The sequence below is a fragment of the Echinops telfairi genome, unplaced genomic scaffold (genome assembly GCF_000313985.2).
Source record: "Echinops telfairi isolate 266 unplaced genomic scaffold, ASM31398v2 ScPeMD7_5592;HRSCAF=6446, whole genome shotgun sequence".
Taxonomy (NCBI): domain Eukaryota; kingdom Metazoa; phylum Chordata; class Mammalia; order Afrosoricida; family Tenrecidae; genus Echinops; species Echinops telfairi.
The window spans coordinates 48,157,145-48,163,144 of NW_022109491.1; the positions used below are offsets into that span (position 1 = coordinate 48,157,145).

Consider the following 6,000-nt stretch of genomic DNA (forward strand, 5'->3'; position numbering starts at 1 on the left):
GCTCAGTGGTTCTCAACCATCCTAATGCCACGACCCTTTAATACAGTTCCTCATGTTGTGGTGACCCCCAACCAAAAAATGTTTTTGTTGCTACTTCATAACTAATTTTGCTACTGTTATGAATCGGGTGGCCACTGTGAAATGGTTGTTCAACCCGCAGGTTGAGAACCATTGCTATATAAGGTTTCTGAGGCTGTATATCTTTCTGAGAGCAAAGAATTAATCTTTCTTACCAGAGCTGCTGGTGGGTTTGAACCACTGACCTTGTGGTTATCAGTCCAACACTACTGAACTTGGGAACTTCTCAAATTCACTACCATCAAGTCAATTCTGACTCAGAGTAGCCTGACTCATAGTAACCATAAAGGACAGAGAAGTGCCTCCTTTGAGGTTTTGAGGCTGTAAATCTTAAACAAACAAAGAAAAAAAGAGGAAGAAGAGTTGCACAATCATTACCACAATCAATTTTATAACATATTCTTCCCCTTACCCTACCCATGGTTAAATCACTTTTTAAATTAGTTGTGTAATCATCATCAGTTCTAGAGAGAGCTCCCTCACATACATTGTTTGCTCCCTCAACCCCCTCTCTCTCCCTATCTCCCAGCCTCCACTTGGACCTCCCTATAAATCCTTGTATCAATTCTTGAGGCTGTAAATCCTTTTTTTCCCCACCAGACTGTAAATCTTTATGGGAGCAGAATGCCTCCTCTATCTCCTGAAGAACTGTTGAATTAAAACAACAAAACAAACTAAAACAAATTCACTGCTTCTGAGTGGATTCTGACTCAGAGTGATCCTATGATTAGACAGATTAGAACTACCCCATTGGGTTTCTAAGACTATAAATCTTTATAGGAACAGAAACCCTTATTTTTCTCCCACTGTATGACTGGTAGGTTTGAATTGCTGACCTTGCAGGTAGTAGACCAAGGTGTAACCTACTATGCCACTCGGGTGCCTTGAAAGTCTTGAGGAATCTTTTAAAAAGCTACTAGAACTAATGAGAGAGTTTAGCCAGAGAAATGGCAAGGTGGTGGGCTAGGCAGGCAGCTTACCTAGATCCTCTACAACAAAGACATGAGAGACAAAATTAAGCAGAGACCTAGAAGATCCTAGAACCCCACTCTTCAGTGGAAAGGATAGAATACCAACATGAGAAAAAGCGGAACAGAAGCAGCAAACAAGGAGATAAACGGAATAGTGGATTGTCAACTGGCTTGACACAGGTGGTCATTTGGAACTTTTGCAAGCAGCATTCTGATCACAGCATTAACCTAATAATTGGCTCCACTTACCTAGAACTGCAAAAGCACCCACACCACTAAATGATGACCAGAAGGCTATAGTCTTTGCTCCACACACCAGAAGTGTGATCACCCCCGACACTCACTTACCCACTCCCACAGGAAGACCTTACTCCACCTGAGGTCAGAGGGATATTTGTGCTGGGCTTGAGCTCTCCATCTTCTTGGGCCAGCATAATGAGCAGTGCCAGACAGACAACTTGTCTCTAGCCAACCCCTGGGATTACTGGGATGAAGAATCCTAACCCCAGCTGACCAGTAGGCAGGCAGGAACTTCTTACAGCATCTCAGACACCTTCTAAGCTGCTAGGAACTCTGACCAAGACTGAATATCTTATCTTTTCCACACCCATGATCCCCTTGGCTGGTAGAGCATAACACCTGGTACCAGGTACTCTGCCCCTGCCACCTTCTCAGGTGGCAAGACACAATGTCTGGATGCCGTGCCCACACCTAGTTTTCTCTCTTTTTCTTCACTCCTCATTTTAAATTTTTCTGGTTTCCATCTTTCTTTTCTTCTGTTTCCATTTTCTTTTTATTATTTTTGTTTATAGTATACTTTTTTATTCCTCCTCCCCTGATTTTTGCTTTACTTTCTTGTATCTTTTTAACCCTTGTTTCCCCCTTTTAATATTAATTACTTAATTCTTTTGTTGTTATTTATTTTCTCCTCTCGTTTTTTCTTTAAAATTAAAAAAGATTTCTTTTTAGTTTTGATCACTCTCCTTTTTACTCTTTTCTTTATTCCTCTCCCGCTTGAAATGGGACAACCATGCTCACACTGCCCAGACACACCCATGCCTCCTACAACCCTCCCTGCTAAACAAAGTTAACTATCCACTCCTAAGCTACCTGATCAACAAGATAGTAGCTAGCACCAGCCCAAACCACCCCTCAACTACTCTACTTGAAAATCAGAACTGCATACACACTCCCATCCTCTATCACACTCAACCAAAGACAAATGGTGAAACCAAATTCCTGCCAAGCTAGCAAGTAGCATAACACACCCACACCACTCACTCAGATATAAAAGCAAAGCAAAACAAAACATCAAATAAGATTCCTGGGCAAAACAGTAACATACAATGACATGATTTTTTGTTCTGGGTCTTTGATACCTGATCCTATTGACACCTTGTGATCACACAGGCTGGTGTGCTTCTTCCATGTGGGCTTTGTTGCTTCTCAGCTAGATGGCCGCTTGTTTATCTTCAAACCTTTAAGACCCCAGATGCTATAGCTTTAGATAGCCGGGGACCATCAGCTTTCTTCACCACATTTGCTTATGTACTTACTTTGTCTTCAGTGATTGTGTTGGGAAGGTGAGCATCCTGGAATGCCAGTTTAATAGAACAAAGTGTTCTTGCATTGAGGGAATACTTGAGTGGAGGCCCAATGTCCATCTATGACTTTAATACTAAGCCTATAAATACATGCAAATAGATCTATTTCCCATCATCAGATATAAATATATTTACATATGTACATGCCTGTAATTAGACCTCTATAAATGCCCTTTGCCTCCTAGTTCCTTCCTCTATTTCCTTTTACTTTCCTCTTGTCCCACTATCATGTTCAGCCTTCATTTGGGTTTCAATAATTCCTCTCAGTTACATTGCCTTTGATCACACCCTGCCAGGCCTTCTACACCCTCCTCACCATCAATTTTAGATCACTTGTTGTTCCCTTGTCCCTGGGGTTGTTAACACCCATTTCCTTTCCCCTCCCTCCCCTCTCCCATGTCCCCCCTGGAACCATTGGTCTTGTTGTTTTCTCCTCCAGATTGTTTATCCAGCTGGTTGTATCCTCCCCATTTGCCACTGCACCTTCCTGAGTTTGCACTGTGCAGTGGCAAATGGGGAGGATCCAACCAGTGTGGCTATCGCCAGCATCCAGTTAGCTGCCACCTTCCCTGACACCAACACCAAGTGATGTACAGGGTGATCCAGGTGTTTTACGGGCAGCTGGATGTCCAGGCTGAAGGCACTTGGGCCATCAGTAGTTACCCTGCCACCCAAACCGTGACCCAGGCGGTGATCCAGGGTGCATTCACCAGTGACCATGCAGTTGCCACAGAAGCGACAGCTGCCGAGATACATTATACATATTTCCCCAGCACTGCAAGTGGGAGATGGGGCAGGGGGCACCATGTCAGGAAGCACAGCTGCTGTTGTTACTACCCAGGCCTAGGCACTACTGAGGCAGGAGACTCATCCTGACACCGGTCAGTTCTTTGTCATGATGTGGTGTAATGTCACCACAAGAAGTGTTGCAAAGAGCAAGCCGGCACTCTATTGTCCCCAAGACCCACCCTTATTCCCTGAAATCAGAAGCTCCCCAGGACCACTGGAGATGAGAAACATAGGGCTCAGCTTAACGAAGTGGAGCACCACTGTCGAGACAAGATCCAAGGTTATCCCACACTGCTCCATGGAGAGTAGCAAGCCTGGCCAGAGGAAATGGGGGTTCTGTCCAAAGCTTGTGATTATATCAAGGAGCTTTGGCAGAGTAACCACCGGTTGTCTGAGGAACTACAGGGGCTTGACCTGCTGCAGCCGGTGGAAGATCTCAAAAACAACAATCTGCTGCTTCGAGCCCTGTTGCAGCACCATGGAGGAGAGGTCGTCATCAAGAATGACAGCAACTAACCTTGGGGACTCAAGGACTTCGGGCTCTATTGCCCTTTTCTGAGAACTTCAGATAGCTCAGGAGCAACAGGCTAACCCAGTGCCCCTCTCCTTCATTGCCCACTTCTGGCATGGGACTCAGGGGAATTCAAAAGTGTGTCTTGAACTGAGGCCCTGTGACATAGCGGCCTGCCATCTTATGAAAAACCCATGTAGCTGTGGACCGATGACAGCCATGACCACCCCCACCAAGCAGACCCTGGGCCCATGTGCTCTTCTTGCAGTGCATGTGCTGTCTCAATTCTGGATACTGGACACTAAACTGGAGGGCTTGTCCTGGGCTTGTCTAGAGTGCTCAGCTTAGGGTCTGCTGACCGGGATGCCCTGGCTTGCTCAGGGAGGCCAGACCTTGGGCTGGTTGTTCTTTCCCTGTAGCTGTGGTCCACATTTGGACCTGGCACCCTGTGGAACAGGCTTTAGAAAGAAGTGGAAGAAGGGGTGCTGAACCATGGCTGCTGCCCCTGGTCGAGGAGCCTGCTAGCAAGCATCTAGCTAAGGCCTATGCAGAAGTCTGTGGAGGCAGGGAGATCTAGAAGCAGAGGCCCACTTGGGGCTTTCCACCTTGTGAAGGAGTTTTCGGGTTTGCTTGTTTAAAAAAAAACAACAACCATAAAGCTGTTCAGAGCCAAAGCCAACAAACAGAAAAAGAAATTCAAAATAATCATACATAGGTACCTTCAATAGATTGAGAGAAAGATTGTGGAAACTGCAGAAAAAAATGAAGGAAGCACAGACAACATGGTGGAAGGACTCAGAACAATACTAAAAGAAAAACCGACCAAATAAAAAAGTAGAAACCATACAAAAAACAGCAAATAAAGATCCAGAACATTAATGCTGAGATTTCAGAAATACACAATGCATTTAAAAGACAAAAGAGTACAACAGAATTGATAGAAATATGAATTAGCAAGATTGAAGACAATTTTCTCAATACTAAAATGTTAGCGGAATAATAAAAAAAAAAGATTTTTTAAAAATTAAGAAAGCCAAAGAATTATATGGGACACAGCTATCAGGAAGAACTTATGTGTGATTGGTTGTTAAGAACAGGAGGAAAATGAGAACAAACAAACCCTAGAAAACTATTGAAGATATTTGGGAAGAAAGCATATGTACTATTATGAAAGGAAGATATCCATTCAAGAAGCTCAACGATCCACAAACAAGATGTACCCTAAAAGAAAATCACCAAGACATATCATAATTAAACTTTGCAAAACCAAACACAAAAAATCCTGGAAGCAATTTTGCAAAATTTTACCCAAAAAAGCCACAGTAAACCGAAGTGATGATGTTTTTCAGAAACCACGCATCCAGGGGACTTTAAAAGTTCCTTTGGTAATGGACTCAAAACTCCCTTATGAAAAGACTCAGGATAAGCAAAGAACTCCCCCAAAAGAAGAACAAAGTAGGAGGCTTCACACTACCCTACTTCAAAACCGGTTACATACCCATAATATTCAAAACCGCCCGGTAGTGGTAGAATGATAGATACATACACCAATGGAACAGAATGAAAACCCAAACTAAAAAGATCCACGTACAGGTAACTGATTTTCAACAAAGGACCAAAAAACATTAAATGGGTAAGAGACACCCTCTTCAACAAATGGTGCTGCAAACATTGGATCTACATCTGCAGAAGAATGAAGCAGGACCTATACCTCATCCTATGGCACAAAACAACAAATACTGGAGAGAGTGTGGACAAATTGGAACGTTTATACATTGGTGATAGGCTTGTAATCATATATAACCATTGTTGAAAGCTATATGGTACTTCCTAAAACAACTGGGAATAGAAATGCCACCGCAATCCAGCAACATCTTTCCTGGACATATACCCCCCAAATATAAGAGATGGAACATGAACAGATGTATACTTTTCCATATTCATTGCGGCACACTTCACAATCGCAAGAAGCTGGAAATAACCCAAATTTTCATAACTTGAAGAGTGGGTAAAGAAACTCTGGTACATATACACAATGGGATACTGT

General features: G+C 43.2%; 1 pseudogene; it reads left to right on the forward strand.

Annotated features, from left to right (window-relative positions):
- Window positions 1–3,161: 3,161 nt before the first annotated feature.
- Window positions 3,162–3,958, forward strand: LOC101660304 (annotated as a pseudogene).
- The last annotated feature ends 2,042 nt before the right edge of the window (window positions 3,959–6,000 follow it).